The sequence below is a fragment of the Schistocerca nitens genome, chromosome 7 (assembly GCF_023898315.1).
Source record: "Schistocerca nitens isolate TAMUIC-IGC-003100 chromosome 7, iqSchNite1.1, whole genome shotgun sequence".
Lineage (NCBI taxonomy): Eukaryota > Metazoa > Arthropoda > Insecta > Orthoptera > Acrididae > Schistocerca > Schistocerca nitens.
In genome coordinates this window covers 374,721,905-374,735,108 of record NC_064620.1, presented here as the reverse complement: position 1 = coordinate 374,735,108, position 13,204 = coordinate 374,721,905, and the positions used below count along the sequence as shown (strand labels likewise).

Sequence of the window (13,204 nt, the reverse complement as noted above, 5' to 3'; positions counted from 1 at the left end):
AATTACAATATCTTGAAATTCTTACAATGAGTCTAAGCCTGGCATTTCCTTTTCCTACAATTATTGTTAAGTGGTCACCTGCTGAAAATGGCTCTGAGCACTATGGGACTTAACATCGGAGGTCATCAGTCCCCTAGAACTTAGAACTACTTAAACCTAACTAACCTAAGGACATCACACAACACCCAGTCATCACGAGGCAGAGAAAATCCCTGACCCCGCCGGGAACCGAACCCGGGAGACCGTGCGCGGGAAGCGAGAACGCTACCGCACGACCACGAGCTGCGGACAATGATATAACTGTGAAGGTATATTCGTCAATACAATCTGCAAAATGTGTTGCGAGCAGAGTTGTTATTACAGAAGTAATGACCTTTTATGGTCATGCCCGTGTGGTGTCTTAAGCACAGCACAACAGGCGTCGGTAAGTCGACAATCCACTCCATAAACGGCGTATAGCCCAGCTATTGCCGCACCAAGGAGTCGCACTGTGGCGCCGCCAGAAAAGTGATATACGCCGACGTCACAGCAGAGCGGTGAGGTCCAAGTCAGCTGGACTACCGAGAAGACCCCCTTCTACTTATGTACTTCGCGCCACATCGTTTGCTTATGGCGAGTCCACACCATTCCGTCTTCAGTGAACGTTCTTATTGGACAAGAACTGTTTACTATCCAGCCTTAGCTTCTGGAATTTTATTTGAACTTCAGGATCTGCTGCCTGAACCGATTTGTAGGAAGTTGAGTATTAGTTAATAATGTGTGTGTTCTTTTCACTAGTCATTATCAGTGTTTCAGTGTTCTCGTTCTCTTCTCACAGTGTTTCCCTCAGCGTACAACAAATAGTTGAGGGTGGCGACGAGTAACATCATCATCTTTGGTTGTACCGAAAGTACGATACATCAGCCTGATGAGTCAGTTTCACGGCTGAAATTTACCATAATTATGTGGGCAGTGTGAGCGGAAAAAGTCTCTTACAGATTTGATATTGTCTGTTAAGCTTGTTGCAAGTCACTAACTGGTCTCATTCTCACATGCTGGATGAATATAGCCTCGCTATTTGCGCGTCGTGAGATTACCTTCGTTTTCACCCCGACCCCCAGCCCTTTGTGAAGTAGATCGTTCTTACGCCCACGTAGTTCTTCCTAGACAATAAATGATGTGTGCACGAAGTCTGGTTGAAATCAATCTACTGGTTTAGGAGGATACGTGAATCCTTCGGGGTTCTTCCCGCATTTCAGCAACAGTCATTTGGCGTCGCTACCTTCCTACAGACATCATCGTCGTCTGCGAACACCCTCGTGAAGCTTCCGACGTTATCTAACTCATTTATGTATACATCTACAGTAAAAGTCCTTTAATGTTCTCTTGGAGTGCCCTCAGAATTACCTTGATGTCTGTCAATTTCGTTCCGTTAAGAGCAATGTATTGAGTTCTACCTGCTAGTATGCCATGACTCCTGGTCAAACGCACTGTAAGCTCATATTTTGTTCATCAAACGACAGTGGGGAACTGTGTCGAATGCCGTCCGGAAGCCAAGAAACACGTGAATACCAGGGCGGTATACGCTGTCCACGGCGGGCATATGCCATTGAATCGCATTACTGAAATTATCTGACAGTACATACAAGATTAGCCATTTATAACATGCACATCAGCAACACGACCTGGCAGTTTCCCAGTTAGGCCCTTGTAGCAATCCACGGGCATTTGGAGGCCATCTGCAATACTTCACATAGTTGACTCAGGGTGGGTTCACACAGCATACACAACGATCTAAATGGCATCACTTCACAGGTTAAGATCTATGAAGTGCTTTGAAATTCCATCTACTGAATAACATTTTGTCTTATTTCGAGCCTCGCAGGAATATGACTTAGGAGAGAATTAAAACATTCAATGCGGGTGTTAATTGATGGGGTGATTTTACACATATTGAGCATAGCGCGTGACACCACCACAGCATTGGCATCATTTCCTGTTTCTGGAGTAAGCTTCAGGCGAATTCTCATTACGGGAAACTTTTTGACTTAATCAGACAGAGGAATAAGGGCTAACACTAATTAGGAACATTAGTCACTGAATTAAAAGGCTAGGCCGGCCGCTGTAACCGAACGGTTCTAGGCGCTTCAGTCTGGAAACGCGCTGCTGCTACGGTCGCAGGTTCGAATCCTGCCTCAGGCATGGATGTGTATGATGTCCTTAGGTTGGTTACGTTTACGTTGTTGTAAGTCTAGAGGACTGATGACCTCAGATGTTAAGTCCCATAGTGCTTAGAGCCATTTGAACCATTTAAAAGGCTATCACGGGCAAGCTCTTAATTCGATCCTGTCCGAAGGCTCCTTTGGGGAACAGAGACAAATTAGGGCTTTGGGTCCCGCAGCGAGTGTGATAATTTTTTCAGCTTTTGCTTCAACAGGAGTAAAGTATGATTCTTCAGTTTCTCCCGGCATATTTCTTTCTCGAACAGTCCAGGGATGTACTGCTGATCCATAGTGTCCAACGGGCACCCGTTGGACACTATGGACCGGCAATGCACCCGTGGACTGTTCCAGCAGGAGTAAAGCATTTTTCAAGTCAGTCCTGGTTTAGCTTGCACTGCTAATAGCTAGATGAACAAGGCGGTAGTCAAAAATCATTTCTGTGCAAACTAATGTGTTTACGTTCGTGTGACTGACTTCTCCTTGCAGCTCAAATGATTGCTTGAAGATGGTAACCGAAATCTCATGAAGAAAACTAGAGAAGGCCACTTGGCGTATGACTTCTACGCAGTAGTACAGAAACAAATGATACCGAAGCTAATGTTTTCTTAATCTGCGGACAGTGGATTCATAAAGCTGATTCAAGCACGCCGATAAAACGTTTGATAGTTACGGAATAATCACGATGCGTAGTTGAATCACGTGCGACACACATTTCCAGGATCCGGGGAACCATCTTCTTCGCTCAGAGACGAGAACGTTAGAATTGTTCAGTTCGTGAGGCAACGCCCATCATTCTGAAGAAAAATACACTGATAAGCCAAAACATTATTATGACCACTACCTATCGCGACGTTGGATGCCGCCTGGTGGCGCTGGAGGCACGTGACGCGGTAACAAAAGTATGTAAGCAGAGCAGACACGGACAGAGCATCACCCCAGCGAAGATATGGGCCGCAAATGGGGAAATCCATTGAGATGAGCGACTTTGACAAAGGGCAGATTATTATCACGCAGAACCTGTGAAAGAGTATCTCGCAAACGGCGAAGCTGGTCGACTGTTCACGTCCTACTGTCGTGAGCATCTACAGATAGAGGTAGGACAGTGAAACTATCAGCACAAGCTAAATGGTTGGAAGTCCACGACTCTTCACAGAACGTGGGGTTCGGAGTCTTGTCTACTCTGTAAAGTGGAATCTCTGACGAAAGAGCGCAATGCTGGTGCACGTACATGTGTTCCGGAGCACACCGTTCATCGTACATTGTTGAACAGGGAGCTCCGCAGCAGAAAAACCCGACATGTTCACATGTTGATCCAACGACATCGTTAATGACGACTGTAGTGGGCACGGGACCATCGGGAATCGACCTTCGATCAATTGAAACGTGTCGGGTCTTAGGGTGAATCACATTTTTGCTAGTCTAGGTCGATGGTCGTCTCTACAAACGCCATCATAGAGATGAACGGCGGCTCGAAACGTCAGCGCGCCACGGAGCAGGTTGGTGGGAGCAGTATTATGCTATGGGCCTGCATGGGACCTGTGGTAGTAATCGAAGACACGCTGACAGCTGCGAACCACTTAATACCTTCATGCTTAATGACTTCCCCGAAGGTGATGTCATCTTTCAGCAGCATACTTGACCATGTCTCCGAGCCACAACGGTGCTACAGTGGTTTGAAGAGCATTATAGTAAACTCACGTTCATGTTTCGATGTAAATCCTATCGGGCGCCATTACCGCGTACGCAAATCAGCGGCCCATTATTTTCTCGTTTTACATGACCTGCGCGTAGACATGTAATGCCACATACCTCCACCAACCTACCAACGAGCTGTCGTACCCCTGATATACGGAGAATCAGTTATGTATTTCGTTCGAAAGACAGACAACAAGCTATTAAGCAGGTGGTCATAATGTTTTGTCTCATCAGTGTATTATACTCCTGACGAAAGATGCCCCTGTTATTTGAGTGAACGTGATTTATCATCAAATCGCTCAAAAAGTAATGTAAATATATTAATGACCCTACAGAATGGCACAACATCATTCACTAAACCACCTTGTATCCATGAAACGAATTAAATGCTCTGAAATTGACGGGATGGACCTATGGGGATGAAATCAACGGAGATGAAGTTCTGCAAGTGCAAACCTATGTAATGAATGTGCCGTGACAACTGTAAATTTGTGCCAGACCGCTGGTCGAACTCTGATCTCCTGCTTACCACGAAAAGTTACCTTACCATTAATGTGAGCACGCCTCCAGGCCTCGCTCAAGCTTTCATTGTCACCGATGTTTCCACCAGTGATTTGTGAACAATACACTGCTACCAGTGTCTGTTCCCACAATCTGTTTGACAATAGCAATTGCCACGACCTATACATTATACTGCAGATTCAGCATTTATCACAGGTTTTTGTTGATATATCTTAATCTAAATGCAGCCATTAATTTCACACTTAACATAACTTATCACAACTGCCAATATAACTGAAATATATCGCTTGTGGTAGCGTCCGCCATAGGCCTACGCCGCTTCCCCCCACCCCCTCATGCTCCAGCCATGGTTCTATTCCCGCAAACCTCGTGGAAGAGCCTCTGGTTGCGGTGTTTGGAAATCACAGCGGGAACAAAAACATCATCATCATCATCATCATCATCATCATCATCATCATTCTAGGGTCAGAAACATACACAAGTACACATTTAATATGGTGTATAGTCTTTGACCAAAATTTGGCCACTCCCAGTCCATTTTCTGTAGCTTGTTGGGGGTCTTCTGCAATACATGGGGCTGGACACAGTCGATAGTGAAGCATGTGCCGGACAATCTGGACTTCTGCACAATCACAATATTGTTTACTGTACTGTAGCCCCATCTTGCCAGATTAAACTTTGAATAGGTTGATATTGGGAGTGGTAGAGATCAAAGATGTCCAAGTCATCCATTCCTCGTTATGTCCTGTAGGCACAGTTTCAGCAACTCCTCCAACCAGAGGGAACGGAAGTCTGTGCCTCCAAGGTTGCACCCTGGCTTTGTGAATGCGGTTTTTGCCCTTACAGAAGATGAGTTTGTTCTGGTTGCACTTTCTTTGGTTCCTTACTCTAACAACCTGTCATAATTCTGGAGGTGTCGCTGAGATCTACGCCTGTCTTTTTGGCATGGGCTGTATTATACTAAACAGAGCAAATGTACTCTGCTGCAGAATAGACTAATGCAAGTGCAAAGTATCAGATGGTTTCAGGTTTGAGTCAGGCCTGAAGGCGAGCTCAGATAGCGTCATGATTAAGGCTACTGCTCGCAATAAGCAGGAAATTTGGGATCAAGCACAAATTTTCCATTGTCACCACATATTCATCACATTATACTTAACAAGTAATAGTTGCAAGGTGTTGGTTTTCCGACGTATTTCGAAAGTTACCTTGACGACCACCTGTACTTAAGCGAATAAAAATGACTGCCCATAGCTGTCTACCTGCATGTCGTTAGTCAGCAACGATCTTGTTTTGAAACTGCCGGGGGAATTGAAACTTTCTTCCCGGATAAGCCACGCTCAGCACAGGTGCAGGCACTTTGAAATCTCTACACGCCGAACTGCTCCCTGCAGTAAGTCATTTGCCTTTCACACATCATAGCAATTTTCGTTCTACACCACAATTTGCAATTACATGCCACTACGGCACTGGCGACATTTTCATCGCATAGGCATGCAAACACCTCAAAAAAATTCCCCGTCAGAAATATCTACATCTACATCCATACTCCGCAAGCCACCCGACAGTGTGTGGCGCAGGGTACCCTGAGTACCTCAATCGGTTCTCCCTTCTATTCCAGTCACGTATTGTTCGTGGAAAGAAAAATTGTCGGTATGTATCTGTGTGGGCTCTAATCTCTCTAATTTTATCCTCATGGTCTCTTCGCGAGATATACGTAGGAGGGAATAATATACTGCTTGACTCCTCGGTGAAGGTATGTTCTCGAAACTTCAACAAAATCCCGTACCGAGCTACTGAGCGTCTCTCTTGCAGAGTCTTCCACTGGAGTTTATCTATCGCTCCGTAACGCTTTCGCGATTACTAAATGATCTTGTAACGAAGCGCGCTGCTCTCCGTTGGATCTTCTCTATCTCTTTTATCAACCCTATCTGGTACGGAGCCCACACCGGTGAGCAATATTCAAGCAGTGGGCGAACAAGTGTACTGTAACCTACTTCCTTTGTTTTCGGATTGCATTTCCTTAGGACTCTTCCTGTCTTCCTTAGTCGTCGGTTTAAGTTGTTTCTATTCAGCTCTGAATTTATCCCTTTACCCAAAACATTAGCGAGATTAATAAATGCAGGCAGTGAGTCGGTACCATTATATTCCTTATTTGTCAGCCTATATCGCTTCACCTATACCATGAGATACATAACGCCGACGTCAAATCCCGAAAATTCTGACTCAGTAGCTAATAATTCAGGCTGTAACTTAAGAACCTGCCGATTCGATTTCTCTTACATCTACCTCAACACCTTTCTTACACAGTGTAATACGCTGCACTAACTATTGTAAACTAACCTATCTAATACATCGGCAACCATGCACAGATTACAAAGTACATTAACCATTCAAACTTATTTAGTTCAAATGGTTCAAATGGCTCTGAGCATTATGGGACTTAACATCTGAGGTCATCAGTCCCCTAGAACTTAGAACTACTTAAACCTAACTAACCGAAGGACATCACACATATCCATGACCGAGGCAGGATTCGAACCTGCCACCGTAGCGGTCGCGTGGTTCCAGACTGAAGCGCCTAGAACCGCACGGCCACTTCGGCCGGCAGTTATTAAGTATACATTTAAACTATACTCCACACTTGCTTACTTTCGTTCACACCTTTGTGAGATAACTCAACTACCATAATTCCTATCGTTCCACGCAGCTTATTTAACAACAAGTGTTTCACGTCACATTCTCTCCCATGTATCTAGGAATTATATTCCATCCGTTACCTCTAATCTCTATTCTCATAAACGAAAGTACCAAAATTAATTCTTCTGCCTGCACCTATCCAGGATTGAGAGCCTTAACCAACCCTATAAAGAAAGATGTATGTACAAATCATGGTGTGTACATTTCGTATCTCACCCTGAACAGATACTTCGTCATCCCGTTCCATACACCCACTCGCAACGTCCAACCTTCAATCCTCACACAGCTATCATATATAAAAACTGACACGATAGCTCATAATATCCCCAATATCCCCCTTTACATTATCTTCATCACAACGAAGCACATAAATCGTTGCATATTTTGCATAACATTGATCATCCAAAAAAAGTTTTCGTTTTACTTAAATATTTCCTTCACAAATATTTTCTTTGAATCCGTTTCTAAACGAAAAATGTACAACAACGAATTGTCATTTTCATGAAAAAAAAGTGCAGAAGAACTGTACTACAGCTTGTGAAAGACTGCACTCGTCACCGCCGCTCCTACGGAAAGTTGATAAAATGCTTAACAAATACTGAACTGGTTAATATCTGCAGTCCGTCCTACGCACAACGGTAGGCCATGACGTTGGCATCACGGATTTACTTCGAACTTTGTACACCTTTAGCAGGCCATTGAAACAATATAATATGCAAGTAGTAAGGTACACTACTCTGGCAATTCCGAGAAAATCGCAAGAGAGGCTCTACACGTCTACTATGTAATCGATGAATTTGTACGAAGGAGCAGGCTGTAAGAGGACCTTGTCGTCAAGCGATTAGCGTCCGCGCTTTACAGGAGAATCGTGGTTGAGGTGACGGTTCGAATCCTGCAAACACTTATTTTTTAATCTATATTTTTTTCATCACTGGTCACATTATTTAATTTATTTGACATGTAAGGGGTAATAAAATGGAAAGACCCACGCGCATTTTCATGAATTTGTCGTGAATCTCTATGTTACTTTACTGTACACTATTTTAATTAAATTTTCAAGGACGAGGGACATGCTTGCAACGCCCAAGCCAAACCTCGTTAAATAATGATGTGAATGACGTTATTCAGTAATATATTAAGTCACATTGTGCCAGACCACAACAGTAATGTACAATTACTCATCGGATGCGCTCTCGACATCATACGTTGCAGTATGGTATTTGTCATATAGACATAGAAAACATTAAATTTAAATGGCATCTACACCGAATAAATGCAGTTTTCCAGCATTTACAGGAAATGTTCAGAGTTTCTAAGAGAAAACAACCTCGCTGACATTTTGAAAAAATTTCTCTACCTTCCAGTAGTATAGCTTAAGAATTAAGTGTGAGCGGGAGCCGAACCGTCACCTCATACACGTTCGTCTTACGTAGCTCGGACGCTAACCACTTGACCACCATGAACTGTAACGTCCGCCACCTACTCACAGATACATAAGCCACATAATAAATGCGTAAAACTTCTCTTGCTATTTTCTCGGAATTTCAAGAGTAGTGCACCTTACTACTTGCTTATTATATTGTTTTAATTGCCTACTAAAGGCGTACAAAGTTTGAAGTAAATCTGTGATCCCCACGTCGTGGTTCCGCTTGTCATTGCTACTTCGCAGATAAGAAAAACTATTGCTGCCTGTGGATTAATGAGTTTGCCAAACATGTGCCTTAAACGAGCAGTCCAGCTAACTTATTTAAAAGCAAAAAGAAGAAGCAGCAGCCCGCACTGCACCCGCTAATAGGTCTCAACAGAGGAAACAGCCAATTTGGGTGGCAGTAATGGAAATAGGCATGGGAAAGCTCGACCACTTATTTTTCTCGTCCACATAAATCAGAAACTGTGTTCGCGTGACGTCTCCCTATGTATTATATTTATGGAGAACCCGCCCCTGATCTGTGCACTAATGTGTAGACAGAATGCTCCCGCTTACTTGTGACATCACACCAGCAACTGAGTGCTACCTCCTCAAATAGGGAGCAGTGCTGCTGTGACCTTTCTGTCTACCGACTAGCTGCCATTATTACTAGACAGAGTATACAATTTTACCAATGAGTGTCACAGTTCGTTAGCCGTTGTAGACCTAAGTTACAAGTTTCTTGGGCATGTAACTCTTTTCGACACCGCACTGAGCGAGAACAACGCAGCCTAATCATGAGATATTATTCCGTATTATGCGAAACAGATTAAGACTAAGAAACCACGATATGAGTTACTCGTTCAGCCTAGTGGAAAAGTAGCTATCCCGACTTCGGCAGGTAACATCTCTTTAACTCTCAGTTACCTGCGTTACAACAATTTGTGCATCTACAAACATATTCCCCAAGCCACCATACGGCGCATGGTGGAGGGTACCTTGTCCCAGTAGTGTTATTACCTTTCTTGTTCCACACGCTAATAGTGTGAGGGGAAAGCGACTGTCTGTATGCCTCCGTACGAGACCTAATTTTTCTTATCTTCGTGCTTACGAGAAATGTGGGTTGAAGGCAGTTGAATCGCTCTGTAGTCAGCTTCGAATGCAGGTTCTCTTCTTTTTATCAATTGTCCTCCAATTACGCCTTCCCTCAATGGATTCACGAAGCGTCTGGGTTATACCCGTGTGTTGATCGAACCTACCGGTAACAAATCTAGCGGCACGCCTCTCAAATGCTTCCATGTCTCCCATTAATCCGATCTGTTGCGAATACCAAACACTTGAGCAGTACTGCAGAGTGGGTCGCATAAGTGTTCTATGTGTGGTCTCCTTTACTCTCCTAAAATTCTCCAAATAGACCAAATTCGACCATTCGCCTTCTCTACAACAATCCTTGCATACTCACTCTTTTCCAACCCCTTTGCTACGTTACGCCTAGTCATTTAATCGCATACTGATGCTGTACTCGAACATATGAGTATTTCCTACTCATCCTGCATTAACTGACTATTGATGCTGTATTCGAACATATGGGAGTATTTCCTACTCATGCCGCATTAACTGACTTTTTCTACATTTCGAGCTGGCTGCCATTCATCACACGAACTTAAATTCTTTCTAAGTCATCTTGTATATTTCTACAGTCACTCAACGACGACACCTTCCGGTACACCACAGCACCATCAGTAATCAGCCGCAGATTGCCCCTCACCCTATCCGTCAGATTGTTTATGTACCGGATGATTCAAAAAGAAAGAACAGAATTCAATCGTTTGTTACAGACAAACTATAAATTATATGAGGGTCAATGTCTTGATACAGCTGCGCTGTTGTTTGTTTATAACAATATGGGGACTACACCACAAAAGAAATCGTTTCGTGTGCAAGAATTTGCGTGAATCCAATCCATTGGTCAGGTGCAATATGCATTCCGTCGTCGATTCAACAAGAAGCCGCCTCTGCACAAGCAGATTTATGACTAGCACATAGAATTCTTGGAAACCGGTTGATACGCAAAGGGAAGAGCACTGGTCGGCCACGCACGTCTGATGAAAATGTCGAGCGTATCCGACACGGGTTCACACGTAGCCCTCGGAAGTCCAGGAACTTCAACTTTCTGAAAAACTGTGTGGCGTGTTCTTAAGCGACGCCTGCATATGAAGCCTTTCAAGTTGCAGTTACTGCAACAGCTGCGTCCGGGCAACCATAACAGATGGTACGAATTTAGTTCTCCGAGATATGACAGGGGACACACTTTCCGAACGACCCATCTTTTCGGACGAATCGACGTTTCATCTATCGAATAAAGTAAACCACAATGATTTAATAATTTAGGGGTAACAAAATCCTGGTGTTGTCGAACACGAAAGAGACTCGCCTTAACTGAATGTGTTTTGTGCCGTTTCTGCTCACAAAGCTTATGAATCTATCTTTCTGCGGGGAAAACTGTGACAATAATGTCATCCTGGCCGTGCTGCAAAATTGGTTGTTTCCTCAACCTCAAGAAGAGTGCAGTGATTTCATTTCTATTCATGATGGCACCTGTCTCCCTTTCAGCTTGAGATGCGGCTTTATCTTAACAAAACTATCCTAAAACATTGGACTGGAAGAGGGGGGATAACAAGATCTTGTTCGTTGCTTTTGGCCTCCCAGGTCACGAGATCCCATACCTTGCGATTTTTTTCTGTAGGGGTACATAAAATATAATGGGCGATTTCATCTCAACCATATATGTAAAGAGTGAATGTGTCACATCATTATTTCAAAGTTTTCGAAAAAAAAATGTTTAATGTTCACTAGACAGTTCTCAAAAACTAAAAATTTTGAATAATTTAAAATGATTGCTGATGTTGAGTAAATCTAATGCAAAACTGGTGTACCTTAGTCAAAATAATCAAAATACAGCTTTTTAAGTGAGTGAGAAAAGAGTTGGTCATTTTGTTCAAACATTTTATATAAAAAAGATACAGAAAATAGCGTTGTATGTGAATAAATTTATCTGTTTCTGATATTATTCACAAATTTTTATTGTCTTCCATTATGATTTTATTTTTTATGACAATACATTAATCACTATTTCCAACACTGCCCCTTTTTACAGCTGATCCTCACTGAACTTGTACATTCGAGGATGATAACAAGAGCGGTACATGGAAATGGAAACTGCATATTAATCTGTTGATGATGGGCATTTGAAAGAATCTGCCGGACGATGAGGTATTATAAAGGAGAGGTTATATATTACAGGTCATGGGAGAGACTAATTATTGTCCAACTCACCGCTGATTGTCACACACCCAAGAAATAAAGTTGTTCCCAATGAAGTCTTCTAACAAGGGAACCTCCCCATCGCACCCCCCTCAGATTTAGTTATAAGTTAGCACAGTGGATAGGCCTTGAAAAACTGAACACAGATCAATCGAGAAAACAGGAAGAAGTTGTGCGAAACTATGAAAAAAATTAATAAAATATACAAACGGAGTAGTTTATGCGAAGATAGGCAACAGCAAGGACAATGGGAGCCTAGGAGCGCCGTGGTCTCCTGGTTAGCGAGAGCAGCTACGGAACGAGAGGTCCTAGGTTCAAGTCTTCCCTCTAGAGAAAATTTTAATTTTTTATTTTCAGTTTATGTGACAAACTCTTATGTTTTCATCACTTTTTTGGGAGTGATTATCACATCCACAAGAAAACCTAAATCGCAAAACAGAGACACTAAACTTATTATAGTGAACAGAGACGTCAATGTATGTCATGAACACATTTTTTCCAGAGAAATTCATAATCATGAATTGACATGTCCTGCATGATTTGAGACAAAATTGTCCAAACATTCTTTGTGGCCCTGGGGTAACTATTCTTCATGAGCTGACAAATCGCACTGTAGAAGTCGTCGATTCAATGAACAGGGGCCCGTTGACTCGTGTGCGGTACGAAATGGACTACCGTTTCGATGCTTCTCGAACAGCGCATGGTGCTCATGTTGAGTGTATGGTATAGTGTGCGTGTGAATATGAAACTGTGAACCTTCCTCTATCCAGTGACATGCGCAATGTGTTTCTATCTTTCATAGTTTTTGTTTAACAAACAACTGAAATCTGTTCTCTTTTTTCAATCACCCTGTATATAGAGAATAATAGCAGTCCTATTACACTTCCCTTGGGCACTCTGACGATTCCTTCGTAGCTGATGAACATTCGGCCATCGAAGTCTACATAATGGGTTCTATTACTTAAGAAGTCTTAGAAACAATCATTTATCTTGGCACCTAAACCGTATGCTCGGTCCTTCTTTAACAGTCGGCAGCGGGGAATCGTGTCAAACAGTTTTCGGAAATCTATGGATTTGTAATATGCCTGTTGCCCTTCATCCATGCTTCGCAGGTTATTACGTGAGAAAATGGCACGCTGGGTGCCGCACGAGCGATGCTTTTCCCTTTCAAGGAAATCAGAGACCATATAAAGCGTTCAGTAATTAAGTCAGCATACTTTACCTCAGTCGCGCATCAACTTCGAAAACAAGATGGTTGTAACAACACATTGACACAAGCTCCAGTTTCACATTCACTATACACCATACAGCCCCTCTAGGATGGTACTTCTAGTCCACCATAATATCTCTATTATTT

At 43.0% G+C, this 13,204-nt stretch overlaps 1 protein-coding gene across 1 annotated transcript in view; it reads right to left on the bottom strand.

Moving 5' to 3' along the window:
- The window catches only part of LOC126194806 (guanine nucleotide-binding protein G(s) subunit alpha), a 412,531-nt gene that overhangs the window by 287,813 nt on the left and 111,514 nt on the right, over nt 1–13,204 (bottom strand). The gene's annotated exons all lie outside the window — the stretch shown is intronic.